This window comes from Boleophthalmus pectinirostris, unplaced genomic scaffold (assembly GCF_026225935.1).
Source record: "Boleophthalmus pectinirostris isolate CB_2022bp ecotype Guang Dong unplaced genomic scaffold, ASM2622593v1 HiC_scaffold_1, whole genome shotgun sequence".
Lineage (NCBI taxonomy): Eukaryota > Metazoa > Chordata > Actinopteri > Gobiiformes > Gobiidae > Boleophthalmus > Boleophthalmus pectinirostris.
This window is the reverse complement of record NW_026570970.1, coordinates 24,015,255-24,037,087: the sequence shown is the minus strand read 5'-3', so window position 1 is coordinate 24,037,087 and position 21,833 is coordinate 24,015,255.

Here is a 21,833-nt window from a genome sequence, read left to right as displayed (position 1 = left end):
AAATGTCTGTTCCTGGGCTCCTGAATCATCCTTTGTAACTGTGGCTGCTCTCAGTTCCTCTGGGACAGGGTCATCTGTTTCTTTCACTTCCTGTTAATTAATTTCAGAAGGGGGTTAATGACTGTTAGTCCACGGAGTCCATTTGTGCATTGTCATTTTCTCGGTAAATAACTTTTTAATGTTTCATGTTGTGAGTGTGAAAAAAGTCATTTCACCCCGTGCCGCATCTATGATTAAACACAATTGTAATAATGACTAAGATATTTTGACTTGGATATTTGTAAATCTTATAAAATGCCACCTGCAACTGCCACCAAGCTCAGTGTGTGATAAAAATAGATTAAAAAATACATCAAAAAACTAAAATTATTATGTTTTTGTCCATAAAAATGTAATGTAACTGTTGGATGGCAGCATTAGCAGGTTGCAAATGTTGTGAGATCTGTAAAAGTTTGGTTAAGTATTGTTTTTATTGTTCTGTTTTGTTTTTCTGTCCCTCTGATCCAGATGGGGATTAGGAAGAAAATGAGAATAAAAAGCAACTGTAGCACTCCAGCATTATAATTAGGTTCAGCACAAATGGTGATGAGAAATGATGTGTATAGCACTGACATAATTTGAAAATACATACTTTACATAAATCAAGGCAAACAAGAAAATTGTGCCCCTGAAAGTATAACATTTTCTGTGCAGTATTTTGCAATATATTTTAATTTCCCCACATAAGAAAGAGTTTGTATCCTATTAGTTTACTTGACCCTGACATTCCATCTGTATTTTCCCTCTTGCTGCAAAATCCTTTTACACATTAAACCTTTTCTTTGCTCAGAAACGGAAACACATACTTTGCACTTTCTTTTACGACTCCGGGCCAACATAGAACATTATTGAACACTGCAGTATACTACATTTGGATATAGCATAATTCAGTCCAATAAAATTATCATTTGTTGTTCGGATTTGTCATGCCGACAGCAAAAAAATTATTAAAAGTTAAGTGCCATTGCAGGATAAGGTCAACAATACTGACTCCAACCACAAGAGGTCAATAGAAAAACTAAATATTTCTTTTGACTACTTACGCAATAGTGTAACGTTTTGTGTGGTTCAGCAAATATAGCATTTGCCCTATAACTTCCAGAGAACTATTCTGAGCAGTGTAGAGATTTGTACTCTAAAAACATTTCTAGTACTAGTACAGTTTGCTCCTATCCCTGTACAGTATATTTGCATTAGTGTAGACAGGATCACAGTTACATCAGGGAAGACCTTTACCTGCATTGATTGTGCTGTAATAGTTTATCGACCGCAGTGTCATGGCGAGGGTCTCTGCAGAGGGTGGAAAAACAGCTGTGAAGTCACTGAGTGCAAGTGAGTGCAACTTTTCAAGGACGTAGGAAACAAAAAGTAAAATGCTGAAGCTAAATTTAAGGAACAGTATTGTAATTTAACCAATAATCTGTATGGCTTTTCTTTACTTCTGATGTTACCTCATGTATGATGATGATGCATGTGAATCCTCCAGGACATTAAGACCACAAAGCACAACAAATATCAAGGAAATGTGGGTCCTTACTCTGTCTCTCTTTGGTTTAACACATATTTCGACAGTGATGAACCTGCATCACTTTTTACAAGCTGATCATCACTAGGGCAGGAATGTGTCCTAAAAATGTTATTACAAAGGAGACAATTCCAATAACAGTATACTTTATGAAATAAGTCTTCTTAACTGTAGCTTTCAAAATATTTCTACTTGTTTCAAATGATTCACCTTATTCTGGAAGTTACCGTGGATGCCACCATCATCATTCAGGCTATATTATTTGCATGGAGCTAGCAATCTTGACCAGAAGTTCTACAAGCCGCTTTAAAGCCCAGAGAATGTTTGCATTGTTGACTTGGTGCACACTGAACCTTTTACACAAACCATCCATCTCCTTCCACTTACATGGGGCCTGGTCACCGGGGAAGCAGTCTAAACAGGGGTGAGTGTAGGAACACGGATTGACTGGTAAAATACCACATCAGTGCAATACAGCGACTGCATCAGTGCAGACACTGCACCAATCCGCCTGTCAATCATCCTCCTACTCGTGAACAAGACACTGAGATACTTGAACTCCTCCACTTGAGGCAAGGACTCTCCACCCACCTGGAGAGAGCAAGCCACCTTTTTCCAGTTGGGATCCATGGCCTTGGATTTGGAAGAGCTGATCTTCATCCCAGCCACTTCACACTCGACTGTAAAGCACCCCAGCGGGTCCTGGTTTGATGAAGCCTTCAGAACAACATCTGCAAACAGCAGAGATGCGGTCCCCAAAGCAGATTGCGCCTACAAATTAAAACTAAGGGTGACAAAGGGCTATTCTATATCATTTTTTAAAATTTTGTTATCATTCAGTTTCTCAAATTACTCATTTAAATGAATGGGATTCCTGCATAACTTGAAGTACTACCACAACAAACATGTGGTTTAGTAGCATTTAGGGGCAAAATGTGCGAGGTGGAATAAGGCCAGTAAGTTACAGCTATAAGTTCTGCTTCCACTCTTCTTATCTCATTCATTATTAGACAGTCACTGTTTGCTGCTCCAGGCTTTAGTGAGCATGATCTCTATCTGCCTCTCCCTCAACTGAGAGGAAAATCAGCTGCAGTGTGTGCAATATTATCACAATATTCCACATTTCAAATCATCTCCATCTATCACAATAGACAGCCCAGCCCTAAACATTGTTTGTCCTCCTTGGACCTTAGTACTGGGTAATCCATGATCCCCCACCAATTTACAGGTAAATCTTCCAGTTTAGCACTCGTAATGATTTTGACATCTAAAGAAAGTGATGGAGGACCTGATGCGTAGATAAAGTGACACCGATGTATGTATTATTTTCCCCTATAAAACAGTAAAGTAACCCTTCGCATTAGTTTTAGAGATGGTCAGTCTAGCCCAGTGATTCTCAACCACTGTGCCACGGCACACTAGTCTGCCGTGAGAGATCGTCAGGTGTGCCGTGAGAAATTATCCAATATCACTTTTTTAAAAATAAAAATTTATTAATTATTACCTGCAAATATTATGTCATTGTCGAGTGTCCGTGCTGTAGTACAGTGTAGTATATAATGACTGGCAGAGTGATCTAATATTCGTCCGGGTGGCGACAGGCAGCTAATTGCCTCGTTCCTTTAAATCAGTGGTGCTCAATATGTCGATCGCGATCTACCAGTCGATCGCCAAGGTCGTGTGGGTAGATCGCCGTGTCTCGTCTCGGACTCGCGTTTGGACTCGGTCTTGTCTCTCACTCAAGGTCTGACACTCAACAAGTGCGATCATATTTCATTACGGCCGCTGCTGTTGGTAATAAACTTGTACAGGTGTGCGAGAGCGTGTGGGGCGTCTCAGTGCAGCCCGCAGAGACTCTACGGCACATCACAAAACACACACGCTCCCTACGCACTGCAACAGCGTGTGCCCTCGTGTACCAGCGTGCATCACAGGGCAGATTAAACTTCCTAAACATCCTACCTGTCCATCTGCCTCACGTCAGCACGCCGCCCCTCGCCTTTTCACGCTCTCGCTCCTTCCTGCGTACAGCGAACACAAAGCCCCTTCCACAGTGCGCGTTGATTAGAAGAGCAACACGAAACGTGGAGCAAAAACGAGTCTAAATTTGTGTTACAGGGTTGGCACAAAGCAGGTCTACAGCATAGAGCAGATCTACAGAACAGACCCACTGCCACATTTGGCTGAAGTTTGTCTAACAAAAGTGCACAAATGCATCTGTGTTTGTCCCGATGTACGTTTGGTTTGGTAAACGTGCAGAGGCTGGTAAATATCACTGCAAAACCAGAAAAGAATGAAACTCCAGTTTGTAACTTTAAAAAACAGGTTTAAAAATCTTCCTTCACTTTTTATACAGTTTTGTGTTAAGTGCCAGAGGAAGTTCTCTTAAAGAAGGGGTTCTCAAACTGTGGATGAGGGTCCAAAAAAGGGGCACAGAGTGTTTCATTGCAGTTTGCTTGGCTTTGTATTAGGTAGATCTTTATGACTTGGTCATTTTTGTAAGTAGATCGCATGCTGAAAAAGTGTGAGCACCCCTGCTTTTAAAAGAATTAGTAACGCATGTGTGTGTGGTGACAGTCATGGAAAAGTTTTTAAAATGGACGAATGCAAACTCCGAAATGAGCCCTGGACAAGATTCTGACCCAGAAGAAGAGCTTTTCAAGCTTAACTGCTATAAAAACTAAAACCAGAGAGAGACTGAGAGCTGTTGATGACGAGCTTCGTGTGGGTCTTTCTTCTATTCCTGCCAGGATATCATCTTTGTGTTCATATAAACAGGCGCAGGTCTCACACTGAGTAAGTAGAAATTAATGTAGAAATTATACTGTAATTAAATATACTATATAGTGTCATTTTTGTAACATTTTGGTTAGTGGTGTGCCGCAGGATTTTTCCAATGTAAAAAACGTGCCGTGGCTCAAAAAAGGTTGAGAAACACTGGTCTAGCCAGTGACCAAATACTATAGGTCCCTGTTAACCTGTTTCAAACTAAATAGGTTATTTAATAGAACAGTAATAATACACTTCATAATTTGCGTATTGCTTTTAATTTATCATGGCATGGAACTGACACAAACATGAATGTGGTTTGAATACCACATGGTGATCAGTTTAAGTGCATTCTTTAGCCTTTGACCTAATTCAAATTAAGCATGTGTATCCTTCTCTCAGTATCCAATACATGACAATCCAAGTGTAATTTCATAAGATTTTAGTCTGGCTGGTACACATTTGACAACAATAATAAAAGAAACAATCATAAGATTTGTTTGCCCCCCCATAGAGGCAGAAATGTACCAAAGCACACCAAATCAACTGCAATTCAAAGGAGCAATTTTCAAGCTAGTACTAAAATATCTTGTGGCGTTTATTATGACCCACTTTGTAACTTTATTTCTTCTCTTAACCTGAACAGTGTATGTTCTTGTATCTAAGGCATGCCATCTGATCGAGTGGGGAGATTGTCATTCTCTTTGCGTGTCATGTGCTGTCAGGCAGTTCCTCTTCACTGCAGATGTGACGCACTCCTCTTCCTCCTCAGCTGTGTCATCCCCAAGCCTTTCTTTACCCTGCCCCTGATCCCACCTCTATTTCTCAACCCTTTTTGCTCTCCTCTTTTCACTCTCTCCCCTCTTCCTCTCTCCCTCTCTCTTCCCTCAGAAAAGACGAGTGGGTGGAGTGGAAGCATTGTGCCCCAGAGATTGTTGTTGCTTTTCATATGGACCAGAGCAAACCTTGTGCTATAGTGTGTCTGTGTAAAGAGAAAAATGGATGTCCTTTTTTCACCTTGCCTTAAATAAATGGTCCATCGGTTCCTATTTGGCCGTGCATCCAAATATATAAATCTTACTTAGAAAATGACAGCTCATTTTCTGTGGTGGTAAATTTACAAAAAGAAATGAATAAATAGTTCAACGCTCTTCCAACTGAACCTTAGTGTGCCTTTATTTTTATTTTTCACAATAGTCAAGAATCTACCTTGGTGCAGCTAAACGAGTGATTTTTATTTCTTTTTTTAATTGTCAGTGTTTATAAAGTTGGATCAATATAATCAATGATCAATATTCACACTAAAATGAAGCATTTTGTCTGTGATGTTTACTGTGTTAAATGTCCTGTGCCTAATTTTTTCCACATGTATTTGGGCAAAATATGTCTTGCCCCAGCAGCCCTTAACATAAAGATTAGGATGTACTGTCTGCGTCTAATTAGAAAGCATTTTATTGTCTGATAATCAGGAAGTGTGTGTTACTGTTAGCAAAATAGAGTTGAAAAAACCTCAGTCCAACCACAGTTGCTAATTTGTAGCACGTCTCTCAAATGTAGAAGACATCTCCTCTTGAAAATTCTTGTAACATTCTGAACAAAATATATAACTTCTTTTATTTGATTTAAGTAATAGTTTGGTGCTTTGGTTGTTGATTTTCAGTCCTTTGTGTTGTTTTTTCCCTCTCTTTCTTTTTTTAAACGTGTAAGTCATATTTGTTTTTGACACGAACAGAGCATGCGTCTCTCTGATTGGTTAATCCGCTTGTCAATCACGCTCTCTGAAATTGGGAAAACAGGATAAGGCTCTAGATCAAGCTCATCTTTGAGAAGTTTTGTCAAAGAGTGTGGTTCTGGCTGGCCAGGTAACCCTTTTGCTACATCTTTTCACATATCCTCTTCCCACTCCCCTTCCTTCTCCTCTGCTCCTCTCTGACCATTTTTAGACTCTAAATCCCTGCCTCTCCAACAGCACATCTCCCAGAATGTCTCCAATGTGTCTTTTCTCACACACACATGCGCACACATATTTCAACACACACACACACACTTATACAACTCTGCGATTGCACTGTAAATGCCTAAAATGTGACTAGATGCACTGCTGGTGTAATCCTATTTGCAGTTAAAGCCAAGGTGGAGGAAGTGATACACATTCACAATAATTGGTTTTAACACAGCAGATTGTCGAAGTGGAAATACTCTGAGCAGTTACTGGATAAAAGTAAGCTTTATATCTTCTTCTGAAACTATTTTGGATCACGATTTTATTTGGACCATTACTTTTATTGTCAACTGAATGTTTTTTAGCAAATAATACATATTAGATATTACCGAAATGTTTTGTAAAGTGTTTTTTCCCATTGCAATCCCAAGAGCAATGTGTATTTCTGTTGTTAAATTAAATATAATGTATAATGACAAAATCTGTACACAAGATTCGTTTTTGATTGTTTTGGCAAGATAGTTCCCATAGCAACAAAGACATTTAAGAAAGTAAGTGAGTCAAATGTTTGAAATCCAGTGAAACCTTGGAAAAACTGCATGTATTCTGGTCTATAATACTAGCATTATGGAAGTAGCCTATACCGTATCATGTAATCACTGCATATGTAATTAAGCTATAATTAGTTATGTCAACCCTTAGTCAACATAGTCATTAATCTTAATTACATGTTCAGACCCTGATTGCTTCCATCAGTGTAATAGGGCAGCATGTTTTCCTACTGAATACTATTTTTAAACAACTACCGTACATTTCCTTTTAAAGTATACAGAAAAAAATAAATGATGATATTCAAAGTATGGCATTAAACCTTTCTATCTTCAAGAAGACCAAACAAGACCAAGCTATAGGTCAGACCTGTGGAGTGGCGACCCTGCTCACAGTGAGAGCGCTTGTTTTTCTCTGTCATTTTAAGCTATAAATCCACCTGTAATTGAATAAATGTAAGGTATAGCTGTTTAATGTCACACTTCGGAACATTCCAGGTGGGGCAATGGCATCTCCATATTAACAAGCAGATGATGATTCTGATCCAAAACGTTAAATGGAAAAAGTTACCTTTAACCATTGCAAAGACATAGAGCCTGATGCATGCTTTTTCATTTTTTGAAGCTGACTGAGCCTGTATTCGACATTGGAGAGAACAGATCAAACCATGATTATTCAAAGATTAACCTAGACCCCAAAACAGACAGGATTTGACTGCTGCACTCTGCGTCTCTGCTCAGAACAGTGTAAGTGGTGCAATGGAGGTACAAAAACATGCCCTAGTTTTCAGAGCAGAGGTTGTCCACAGATATTTCTATAATTTCTAGTGGATATTGTGTAGGTCACCAAATACAAAAAGTCAGACAGGAAAGAACAACTAAAAATGGCGCAGTAACAATGATGTCTAAGATACTTTTACTCTGGCTTGATCTGACCCTGGGTTTACACTGATGTAATATTTAAAATGTTACCATAGCTTAAAGAATTCACACTGAAGTCCTCAAAATCAAAATCATCTATACAGGTAAAAGTCTTATGATCAAAACCCATGAATAACTTCTATTACAATCTAGTAGTGAAACATAATAATGCTGCATATTCATTTGGTACAGTTTTGTGCACTGGATCCCAATCATCCTGAAAGGTTTGGGACTTGATTGTTAATTGTGGCTATTTTACTTTTTAATGTAAGATCAGAGAAGGTTATAAGAAGGAGAATCCCACCCTGTTTTAATAGATTGTTCTATAATTGCTAATTGTGGTTGCAGTGACAGATGACTAACCTTGTGTGTGGTAATTGCACTGATGGCATAGACAGATCCTGTTCTTCCCTCTCCAGCCCAAAGGTGAAGCGTCTCTCCATCAGATCCACTGACAGGGCCCATGTATCACTTAGCCCTGGTCTGTCAGGCCTTGGCCATAGCCTGCAGCTACAGCCAGATAAATGTGCCTTTAATCGGACATTTAGGGACCGCTAATGAGGGTAAACCAGGCCCATAAGTGTTCACTCATGTTATGCGCTGTAATGGTAACAGATACTATGACCTCCAACACAAGACTCGATTACGTTTATGCATATTACTCATTTTATTCATATGCCTGTTTCATGTTTTGAAAATTAATTGTGCTGGGAAAGGAGTTGATGTGCATCAGTTGGGTACAAAAAAAATCACTCATCCATTCACACAGACACACTCATACACCAATGTACGCAGACACTGGGGGTCAGATGAGAAGTGCCTTGCCCAAGGACAACACGGCAGCATTCACCTGTGGGAACTGGAATTGCACCGCCAATCTGTGGGTCAGTGGATCTGTCCGCTCTACCAATGATGTTTATGTCAAAAGCAGGATTACAACCTCCAATCTTCTGATCAGTGGACAGATCAAACACACAATACTAATTAAGCTGAACATTTGATATTTTGAAACAGATCATTTTAAAATGTAAATATTTACCCTGGATCACCATGAAACAATTAACTACAAAAATGTTGCTTTTAATTAGTGTCAACATTTCATAGAGTAATTCTGCACATTGGTCTTTGTTTTCATTTCTGTTCCAACATTGCTGCTAACTTGTTTTATTGCTGTTGTTGTGTCCTTGGGCAAAACACTTGGCTGTCTTTATCTATGTGTGTTGTGGCTATAGCTTACCATGGTGCGTGGGAAATAAATGAATAATGTAACAGAGTTTTTGTAGTGTCTGCAGCAGTAGAGAAGACAGATGCCAGTATTATTGTTATTTCAACCTTGAGAACAGCCAGAAGATGAGAATGAATGAAGAAATTTGTTGTCATTACAGTGGAGTCCCAGTTGTTAATGGACTAGAACTCTGAATAATGTTGTGGAAAAAGAGAAAGTGAAACAGTCAAAACAATACCATGCATATCATCGCCATCTATAACATTACCATAAACACATCATCATTTATGTCTCTTCTCTGGTTCTATTTACAGCTGATCAGTGGAGGAGACAGACACATGGACAATTAACCATCACAGTGCTTGAATCAAATGTTGTTTTACTGTTGAAATTGACCATATATTTTTGCATATTGCTTTTCTCCATGAAAATATATCTGCAAAAGTCCACAAATATGATTCCAATCTAGTTCCAAGCCCAGATAAAAGAAAGGAGGGAGGGCGTCCTGTGCAAAACGTATATGTCAAATCCATATGCAAATCACAGTAGAGTGGAAGCAGAAGACTAAGCCAAAAGGAAAAGACCTTTCAAACTCTATAAAACCACATTTTAAAAAGCCTTCATTTTCTTGTTATATTATTGTCCCCAAACACAAAAGAGCTCACATAATAAGTACTACCTACATTTCATGAGCACAGTGTATTCATTTTGAGCCAAATGAGTGCATCTATTATACACTGACCTTAGTAAAATCAGTAAAAATAAAATAGGAGATGCACATGGATTCAATTAAAACGCACTAATGAAAACATTCTCTGTACAATCACTCATGCTGCAAGAGCTGGAGGTTGCTTGTAATGGAAAGGTCAGTGCTTAAAGCCGTAAAATGGTGTACATTAATTCAATTAACGAATAAGTCCTGTCCCGCTGGATCTCTGAGGATGCCTCCTGGCTGCACAGAGCTGTCATCTGGGCTGGCAGTGGGAGGTAACAAATAACACCTCCCAATATGAGACACTGCTTCTCAAAGTGTTATAATGAAGATTTATGACAGTCAACAGCACAAATTTGGATCTACCGATAAACAAACTGAATTGGGTTTATTTATTTCTTATAGAGAGGGTGCAACCTGAACAATAGACAGCTGTGAAAAAATACAGTTTTGTTTTGTTAGGGCTTCTGTTTTAAAATCCTACATATGTTTTCTTTTTCCAAGCTCCAGCAGCACTTATTTGTAACGTGGGAGGCCCATTCAATTAAATGTCTTGCCCAAGGACAAGAGTTAAGCGATAGGCAATTTATCCCCTCCTGTGCCATTACTGTTCTAACTAAACTGCCTTTCTGACTTCTTCCATTTCAGCACCAGTATCATTGGAGTTTAAAAGTCAATTGCAATAATGGATCATCATTCATTGTCATTGTCATTGTCATTGTCATTGTGGAGTTAAATGATCTGTTCCTCTGTCAGTCTGATGTTATCACTTCAGTCCAGTCTAAACCATTTGAACAGAGACAGTGAGAAGGTGGTGCTAGTATTTGTACTGTTTTATTGTACTAGCCATTGTGATGAAGGTGGGTGGTTGGGCACATTATGCAGAATTGTTTTTTAAGAGCCTTTAACCATATTATTATTGTTATCCATCCTCATTCACCCACTCAGTTATTTAGAGTGATTCATCTGTCTAGGCTTCAAACAGTCCAACAGTCATATATGCATACATTTTAAATAGTACTTTTTCTTTTATTCAGGTATTTTTATTCAGGTATTTTAAAAGTCATTTTTATATAAATGAGTTCATAATTTAGATCACATACCATTCAATTCAAAGAGCCCTATAATGTCATGCTCAACTATCCAAGTTGCCTGACCAGCCAGTCCCCTCTACATTCTGTTTGAATCCAGAAGTGACTAGAACTGGAGAAAAGCATGAAAAACTTGTTCAAATGCGGAAGACATCTCCTCTCAAAACAACAAAATACAGTTTATAACTTCTTTTACCTGAGATATGTAACAGTTTGGTGTTTTGATTGTTGGTTCTGTAAAAATCAGGGCTGTCTCTACTTCCTTTATGTTGTTTTATCACCCATTTTTATCGGTAAACCGCCAAGTTTTTGGGCCATGCGCCTCTCTGATTGGTTAATCCAACTGTCAGTCATGCCCTCTGAAATCGGAGAGGCAGGATATGGTTAGAGGTCCAGTTGTCTTTGTAAAGTTTTATCAAAGCGTATGGTTCTATCGAAGTTACATAATTCTTAACATTGTCTTTCAATATTCAATACTGAAAGACAATATTCAGTATTGTCTTTCAATATTATTCTTTTCAAACAAAAGCATTCAAATTTATTCGTAATTTATTGTACTTTTTTGTTGTAAAATTGCAGGCGTGGGACCCTGGACCTCTGACTTTCGCTGCAAATAATAATCTCCTCTCAGTCATTTGGAGCTAATTGCACAAATGGATGCTTATTAGGCACTTCCTATTTTATGAGCGTGCATGCAAAGACTTCATTACATCTCCCACGAGGAATTTACCGAGGCAGAGCTGTCACTAAACGGGTGAATGAGGATCTATTAAACATGTTTAGAATGCATTGGGGATTATAGTTCTTGTAATAAACTATAATCGGAGCCAAAAATAAGTCATAAGTTACTGAGGACATGGAAGATCATTTTGTTCTGCTGCTTCTCACTTTACATAAGAAAACATATAGGTGACAAGCTCCATTGTGTAGCTCACTATAAAAAGCATCAGTGAAGAGATTTTGATAACAAGAAGACTGAAGCATCATGTAGTAATCTTCACTATTGTCATTTAAATACGCTTTGGTAAATGGTAATGATAAATATTCAAATTTGTATGTAGCGCTTTTTCACCTTCTACGCACTCAAAGCACTTTACATCAAGGAATCACTCAGCCATTCATACCCCATTGTATGCAAATACCAGGGGCGTGATGGGTTTAGTGTCTTGCCGAAGGACATAACAACAGAATTCATCCAGTGGATCTGACCACTCAACAAATGATGTTTATGTCAAGAGCAAGATTCGAACCACCCATCTTCAGATTAGTGAACAAATGCTCTTCCAACTGAACACCCTGCTACACCTTAATGAACCACATCAAATAGTAGTATTCAGTTCAGATATGTGTAGTCAAACCAGGTTTCAATGGCGTATTCATGCAAGCTTGCAATAGACAGTCTATAGTCCCTGACAAAAGTCCTTTCGCTTATCCATTTTGTAGAAACAAAAGCTTATAACCTGACTTTAAATTAATCGATTGGTTTTAGAAATGTCTCATATGAAAGCTAAAACCCTCCCAAATTATGCTCAATATACTAAAATAAATTTGCTTCACTGAAGAAAGATTGATCATTTAATGAACACAGAAAGGTCAGATTTTGGCAAGACAAAAGTTTTGTCACCTACAGAAAATTGAACAAATAATTTACTTCAAATACAAAAATATGTTGCATAACATCAGTGAATTAAGTAGTGGTGCTGTGAGATCCATATTTAATATCTTGTATGACTTCCAGGAGCTTGAAGGACGCATCCATGCGGTTCGACAATGATTCATACAATTTGTTGATGAAGTCATCAGCAATAGCAAAGAAAGCGTCTTACATGCCTCCCAGAGTTCATCAAGATTCTTTGGTTTTGCCTTCCATGCTTCCTCTTTCATTCTACCACAGACATGCTCAATGATGTTCATGTCTGGTGACTGGGCTGGCCAGTCCTGGAGCACCTTGATCTTCTTCGCCTTGAGAAACTTTGATGTAGAGATAGAAGTATGCGATGGAGCACCATCCTGCTGCAAAATTTGACCCCTTTTTATGGTTGGGAATGTAAGAGGTAGCTAATACTGTCTTGATATTTTAGGCTATTGATATTGCCTTCCACCCTGCAAATGTCTCACACACCCCCATAATGGATGTAACCCCAGACCAGGATTTTTCCGCCACCAAACTTAACTGTTTTCTGGGTGAATCTTGGATCCATGCGGGCTCCAGTAGGTCTCCTGCAATATTTGTGGCAGCTGTGATGTAATTCAACCGAGGATTTATCTGAGAAATCCACCTTCTGCCACTTTTCCAGTGTCCATCCTTTTAGCAGGCTGTGGGCCTTGGCAAATGCCACACGGTTTTTTTTTAATTGCCTTTTGTTTAGTGCTGGTTTCTGTGCACTGATTCGACCATGGAGGCCATTTCGAGACAGAATTCTACAAACTGTTGTGGTTGACACAGGGACTTGAGGTGACCAGGCCTGGTGGAGCTCTGCTGCAGTGGAAAAGGGGCTGGCCTTGGATTTTCGAATCAACAAACGGTCCTCCCGAGCAGTTGTCTTGCGGCATCTGCCCGACCTGAGCTTGTCAAAAACATCTCCAGTCATTTCAGATCTTTTTCTTATTCTTTGTACTTGACGCTGAGACACATTGAAGGTGTCACCACCTCAGCAGTGGATCTGGTCTTCAGCCTCTTGATAATTAACACTTTGGTCTCAGGGTGGATCTTAGGCATGTTGTCAGAGGTCAAGTTGCAGTTGATGTGAAGGTCTGGTGTGCTGGGGTTCTTTTTATACACACCCACTAATTGATTGATCAGTAACTGATCACAGGTGAGGCTGTAACCTAGGATTGGGTGCATCATATGACAAGGCGACAAGACTTTTGTCTTGCCAAAATCTGACCTTTCTGTGTTCATTAAATGATCAATCTTTCTTCAGTGAAGCAAATTTATTTTAGTATATTGAGCATAATTTGGGAGGGTTTTAGCTTTCATATGAGACATTTCTAAAACCAATCGATTAATTTAAAGTCAGGTTATAAGCTTTTGTTTCTACAAAATGGATAAGCGACAGCACTTTTGTCAGGGACTGTATTGTCGCAGAGCAGACAGGGAGCCGAATCCTTCTTGGCACTGTGTCAGGTTTAGAGAATGTGTGAGTGAGGAGAGGAGCAAATGTAGGTTTCTTTTTAAATAATAAAGTCTACCCAAATATTAATATGAACTGTCTCACTCAGGCTTGTTCAACTCTAAATACTTGATGCTGCAGACGACAGAAGAAAAAAAAAACTTTGAATATATTACAGGTTGTTTTTTCTTTGGTGGGGTGTTGCTATAGGTATTCAAGGGCACTAGGAGGAGTTATATTGGATCAGGCATCTGGTATAATTTTCCTTTCAAACTGAGATGATTAAAGAAAAAAAAACTATAGTATATTTATGCACAAACACACAGACACACACACACACACACACACACACACACCAAGTCATTTATTTTTTTTAATGATTAAGGAACCTTATTTTAAAGCATTAACACCATTACCTACACCTCTGTAGAGAAACTGGGCATAAGAAATATTATAAAAAAGATGAAGAGGAAGCCAAACCTCTTCTGAATTTGTTAAGATGTTCAATCTTTAAATCCAGTTCTGTGAGAGTCCTGTGCACTAATGCTGATTCTTCACTTCTCAGTCTCAGACCTGGGATGTTATGAACACTCTCAAAACGGGAGACGCTGTGTTTGAGGCAAGGTGGCTCCCCACGTGTGCTGAAGACATCCCTGAGAGCTTTCTGTATGTCACACACACCCTTAATTATCATGTCTGTTTGAAATGAATGTTCATCTTATTTGACTTTGTCTCTGTCCCCCAGTGACCCAAAGTTTGTCCACCTGGCTGAGGAGTTTTCATACTCTTTGCTGAGCAGGTAGAGTAGTGTCTCTGCCGGCTCCAGCCCAAGAATGTGGTATTGGTCATGGTACCAAAGGTCTTCCACAGCCTGTGGCACCCTTCAGCGGATGCAGATTTATTCAGCATGCTGTCCTCTGACCTCAGCATCCAGGCCATTGGTGCTGGACACTGTAACTAAACCTCTAAGAAACATGCTCCAGAGAGTACATTTCTTCGACTCCATGCTGGACCAAATGGTTATGAAGATCATGGCGAGAACTAACCAATGTTTTCCCATGAAGAACTGGAGGAGCTTATTTGGTCCATCTGCCCCAGCCTTCTGGAGGCCATCACTAATCTGATGGTAGAAGAGATCTCCGCTCTCTTCCCGAGAAACCAACAGAGACACCCATTGCACACGTGCCCACACTCAATGTCACTTCAAACCAGCTCACAGAGACTGTCCTCCCTGAGGTAGCCTCTTCTGATTCTCTCTGACCCACAGCCTTTGGAGCTCACTCATTCTGGGAGAAGGAAATCCCAGGATTTGAGGAAATCCCAGGGCTTGAGGAGATCCCAGGACTCAAGGAGATCCCAGGACTTAAGACCCTTCTAGGACTCAAGGCCTTTCCAGGATTTGAGACCCACCCAGTACTCAAAGCCTGCCCAGGACTCAAGCAGATCTATGGACTAGAGGAAATCCCTGGACTCAATTCCCTCCCAGGACTCAAGACCCTCTCAGAACTCGATACCCTCCCAGGATTCGAGACCCTTCCAGGACTCGAGACCTCGCAGAACTCAAAGCTCAGCACTAGAGGAGCTCACATTCCAATAGAGCCCCCTATAACTATATATGAAACAGCTTGTGCAACATTTAGGTTGATGCATCATCATTTTTATACAAAATATGTTAATGTGGTGTTAAACTATTTCTTCTCCTGACTATTTATCTGGACTAAAATTGATACATAATTACAGTTTACCATTTCAGTGTACCATTAGTTTCCCATCAGTGGAGCAACTAGACATCATGAATGTTAATTTAGTGTTTAGTCAAAACTTGTTAAATGTAGTTTGAATAATCTAAGTATTTTGTGATGTTGATTCACAACAGTTCATCCAGAAAGCTCAATGATCAAATCACGGTTTTAAGGTTTTACTGAACAAAATGAATGCATCAGATATCTTTTTAATATTAACAAATTAACCGCACAGCACAGACAAACAGTGAGTGTTTACAAAAGTATTTCAGCAACGCTTTAAAATACTGTATGAAGTATTTCTAAGGTATCAATAAGTGCTTGGCATTTGTTATTATTACTGTTAATAAGCCATTAACAACAATACAAGTGTGAGCATTAATAAGCTACTTATTATACTATCGTCAACAAACCAAGGCAAGGCAAGTTTATTTGTATAGCACAATTTGTACACAAAGTAATTCAAAGTGCTTTACAGAATAAGAAATACATTAAAATCATAATAAAAACAAATCAAAACATAAATAATCATGAAGATTAAAATTAAAAAAGAGAGACATAAATTGGAGAGAAGAGTGCGGAATGAAAACCTTTCAGTTATATGCACAGTGAAACAGAAATGTGTTGAGCCTGGATTTAAACAGCGTCACAGAAGAGTCTGTCTCACATGTTCAGACTGTTCCAGGTTTTAGCTGCATGAACCTGAAACGCTGACTCCCCTTGTTTAGTTCTGACTCTGGGCACCAGCAGGAGGCCGGTCCCTGAGGTCCTCAGAGTGCGAGATGGTTCATATGACACTAACATGTCACAGATGTACTTTGGTGCTCACCCATGGAGAGACTTGTACACAAGCAGAGCTGCTTTAAAGTCTATTCTCTGAGGCACAGGAAGCCAGTGCAGAGACCTGAGCACAGGACTTATGTGCTCGTACTTCCTAGTTCGAGTAAGGACCCGAGCTGCAGCGTTCTGGATGTTCTGCAGCTGTCTCACAGCTCGTTTGGAGAGACCAGTGAGCAGACCATTACAGTAGTCTAACCTACTGGAGACAAACGCATGGATAAGTTTCTCCAAGTCTACTTTAGACAGTAAACCTTTGATTTTTGCTATGTTTTTTAGATGGTAAAAGGCTGCAGATGTTATTGATTTGATGTGGCTGTTAAAGTTCAAGTCTGAGTCCATTATTACCCCTAGATTTCTTGCCTGATTTGAAGGTTTTAGAGAGAGAGACTGGAGGTGACTGCTGACACTGTCCCTTTGTTTCTGTGGACCAAACACTATGACTTCAGTCTTGTCAGAGTTTAGCTGGAGAAAGTTGTTTTGCATCCACACACTGATCTGTTGGATTCAGTGACCAAGTGAGTCCACTGGTCCATAGTCTCCTGCTGCCAGAGAGACGTAGATCTGAGTGTCATCTGCATAATTGTGGTAGGACACATTATTGCTGCTTATTAACTGGCCTAATGGCAGCATGTAGAGATTGAACAACAGGGGGCCCAGGATTGACCCCTGAGGCACCCCACAAGTCAGGGCCATGTGATCTGAGACACAGTTTCCAATTTCAACAAAATACTTCCTGTCTTCTAGATAGGACTTGAACCAGTTTAGTACAGTACCAGAGATGCCCACCCAGTCCTCTAGTCTCTGTAAGAGGATCCCATGATCGACAGTGTCAAAAGCAGCACTCAGATCTAACAGGATCAAGACTGAGACTTTGCCTGCATCAGTGTTCAGGCGGATGTCATTTGTCACCTTGATAAGAGCAGTCTCAGTGCTGTGGTGGGCTCTAAAACCTGACTGGAAAACATCAAAGGAGTTGTTCATTTGGAGAAAGTTCGTAAGCTGTTGGTAAACAGCTTTTTCAAGGACTTTGCCAAAAACGGCAGATTTGAGATGGAAATTGTTCAGTACTGTGGCATCAAGACTGCTCTTCTTTAGGAGAGGCTTAATGACTGCAGTTTTCAACGCGTTTGGGAATGTTCCAGATTGAAGTGACATGTTAACTATGTGAGTGAGTGGTGAAAGTAAACTGTTGAGGACGGACTTTAGAAATCTAGTGGGTAACATGTCCAGGCAGCAAGTAGATGAACTCAGACTGGTAACGATCTCTAAAACAGTTTTGTCAGTTACAGGTGCAAAGTGATTCAGCTCTAAGTGTCTCTGTGGCTGCATGCTTGTTATTTGTGTTGTGGAATTGATGGCATTTTTGATGCCCTGAACTTTGTCATTAAAGAAAACTGCAAACTCATGGATAAGCATTGTCTGAAAATGTACCTTTTTATTATAAGTGGAATTAGGCCTCAACAAACAAGCCTGTTAATAAGTCACACAGTGTACTTTTTTAACAGGGAAGTAGGGATGGCTTCAAACCGTATCCAGAGCACAGGAAATCGCAAAAGTCAAGTAGTAAACAAGAATGGGCATGCCAGTGACTGGTGTAAAAAATGAAAACTCTGTGACCTCTAATTTTGAGTGAAGACCCCAAGAAAAATATTGAAAGACATCTAAGTAGTGCCACCTCAAAAATCAATTTAAAATGGGCCAATGGGAGCCCCCACACACACACACCCTAACCCTCACACATCTTGCCTTGGTTTGATCCTTGCTTGATGATCTTAAAGTCCTGGTTTAGTCCAGTTTTGTTCCCAATTTAGTTGTGGTGTCTGCATATAAGTTTAAAAACTTTTGCTTAAAATACATAGCTATATTTATATATACATATACATTCTCTGTCTGAACTCTTGTTCCCTGTGTGCAGTGATTTGGTCTGAAAAAACAAAAAACTGAAGTTGATAAAAATGAAATCTAATTGAGTAAAAATCCTAACCGAATAAACTAAATGGCTTGCGGCACACTCTTGCAATTTTGTTATAATGGGACCTCCACTGTCCTCCAATAAGTTATAAATGAGGTATGATCGAAGACGAGTAAAACCAATTTTTGTAATGTCTATTTATGGTAATTAAACATAATCTAGCATAAGGCCTCATTTTTGCTAAACAACACTAATTAATTTCACTGATAACCAAGCTGTCTCACAAATTGAATGCTTAAATAAAATCATGCCAACCCTACTGTGTGTGTGTACAGACGGGCATTTATGACACTGTGCGCACTAAAATCTGTACACACTTGCATCACGGATACTTGTCTGTCTTATGAGAACAAAAACCAGATCCCCATAATGTAAGTGCTTTAGTACTGGATCAGGGACATGATTTAAAGTTCAGATATGGGTTACAGTATGTTAAGGCTAAAGCCTATTATGCAGAATCCACTTTTTAGAGCTTTTACCCATGTTCTAGTTATTTGCCCTAAGCATTACTTACCCAAAGTTGTATTTGGAGTGTTTTGTGTATGTTTTAGCAATTCTTAATTGCTCATTTTCAAGACACCATATTGCTGATCAATCCCCGTGTTCACCGCCATACGTCCACTTCTCTGTACTTACTCCATTCTTCAATTATATTTTCTTAATCAGTGATACATGCAGGATTTGGCAGTGTTGGATAGTCATTTTGGTACAAATTAAGAAAAAACCTCACTAGCTTGATCTGCAGCTATGCATCGAAGCTGCCAACTCTTGTGATAACATTTACGGCAAAGTCAGTTCTCATTGAACACCGCAGTTTTCTAATGTAAGTCAGCAAACTTGTTTCTTTTTAAGTTGTTTTAAATGAACATTGCTATTTAAAATCAGCAAATTATAACGTAATGATCCACACATAGATTGATTTTATCATAGATTATAGCTATATAGTAGACACAAGCACAATAGGTCCTTTTTAAGTTTAGGATCAGTCTTCAGGAAATGAATGCAAGTCAATGGAATGTTCCCAAGAAGTCTGTAAACCCAACATGTGTGTGTCTCTAAAGTTCAGCCCCTGCTCTAGGCTCTGCGTCTCATATCGTCTCATTGCATTGACAGTGTCTCTCCCTCTCCCTCTCTCTTCCTTTCGCTTGCACACACATAAGAAAAACACATAGGAAATCCAAGTGGCACAATGATATGTTTATTGAGAGGCTTTGGATACTTAGAAAAAGGTGTCTGCTGCCGGAATGTCACAACCATTGACAAAAAACATGGCGTCCCTTATCTAGTCAAACACACGCTCACTGTCCCTCGCCACACACACACTCCCTTGCCGAGAAGAAGAGGAAAGACTAACAGCAATGCACAGAACAAGACGCTATCACAGTTGTCTACAAGCTCTTATCTACATGGAAAAATTCACTGGTACACATTAAGGAGGGAGATCTTCTTTAGGCACAGCAAAAGCAATAATAACATGTCTTAAATCTTGACAACGATAATCATAAAAATAAAACATCTTGCACACTTTCAGGAATCTACAGGAACCCAGATGGTCCAAATGTTTACAGTGGGTTTTCGGGGCGTCAATCCTGTAAGCATTTTTATATATGGTCTTTCTCTTCCTATACACACATATAGTTAGGATTTGCACAACTTGAGGCTTTGACATTTAATATAAACATCATCCCAAGTCTGTCAGAAAAATGGCTATTTAGAGCTTCTCCATTCTACATACAGTACATACGCCACTGCTTGACATTAGCCGTGACTTTGAAATGACATGAAAATTCACACACAAACATTACCACAGACAATTACAAGAGCAATTCAGGCTCTTTTTATAATTGAGAGTCAAGTTCAAGAAGTTCACTGCATCGTCCCAAATCTGAACAGGAATCCATTGATTATTTATCGGTTATCTCCCATCATATTGTCTTTGGAAATCGTTGGGCTCCGAAAATTCCTCACTTGATTTGTCCAGTGTAATGTTTTGTTTTTCAGTGTTTTTAGCTGGTGTTGATTTGATGTAGTTGCAATCCAGATGATGGCTGGGCTGTTCAGTTCTTGATGTTGCCTATAGGGGGAGCCATGCAGAGAAAAGGAAGCACTGCAACAATTAACATTTTCCAAAACAGCTCAAAACACAAAGGATTTGACTGAGAGGCTGATATTCAGACCAGCGTATTTCAGAAAATTATTATGTGAAAGTTATTTTTAGTTGCTTTTTTAATGCGTTTAAGAGTTCTGGACCATGCATCCATTTTTGACAAGTGGTGGTTTTCTTATCAATGTTAGCATCTAGATTTTAGATTACTACCTACGTACTACATTTGCAGCATTTAGAAACCATGTCTTTGTTGAATTTTTAGTGTGTTTTTATGACAAACTAAATAACAAAATTGATTATCACATTATCATTTTAACATACATTTTTAGACTACTTGATGTTTGAATTGCTGTAACTTCCCATGGCCATCACTACATGATTTGAAATTCACTGTATATACTTACTTTTACTAAGTGGTTTATAACTAGTCTAATGTGAACCTGAATTTTAATAATTATCAGTGTATTAATGGATTAGAATCAATTCACAATTTCCATCCGCTCTATAACCCACACCGTTTCTATTGCAGCTACACCCTTCAGGCCGAATGATCATTATTTTGTGACCCATATTTTTTCCAAATGGCTGCAGGTCTGTCATGATACATGCATTTAGAATATGTAATGTAGTTTAATATAATGTATGACCCCAATTTAGCTTTCATTTTAAGATGAATATTAAAACCATTTTGACCTTTCCAAATACCCCCTTTTGGTCCCAATACATCATTTGTGAACTACTTGCTTTCATACATGGTGTACTAATGGATAGCTCTTGGCTGGTATTTTGAATTATACACTTAGTTTACTTCCTACCCACAATGCCTTGCTCTGAGCAGTGATACTATTGCTTCATGTATGGCAGGTTTAAGATGCTGAGTGGCAGTTTTAAAAGCAGCGAATTACTGATGGAGGGAAGAGGATTTTGAGCTAACGCTTCAAGATAAAACTTCTGCATCGTCGTCACAGCCAAATGGTAACTCACAGTGGAGATGTATTCTACGGTGGCAGGCTACAGTCCGAGAACCGTGCATGAGAAGAACACAAGCCTTTGTTTGCTCTGTGTGTGTTTAGATAAGCTTTTCGCCTGGATATACTGTGTGTCAGCTCAGCAGATGGAGTTAGATTCTCACCACTGGGGAAATCTCAATCCCACAATGCACTGGGAGCTGCGCCAAATGAGGAAGTGGCGATAATAATAAGAAGCCAATCAGAAAGAAAACAGCGTATTTTGCCACTAGAAATGCTTATTTTTGTGCTCTCCATCACTGTGAAATGGTCTTCAGAT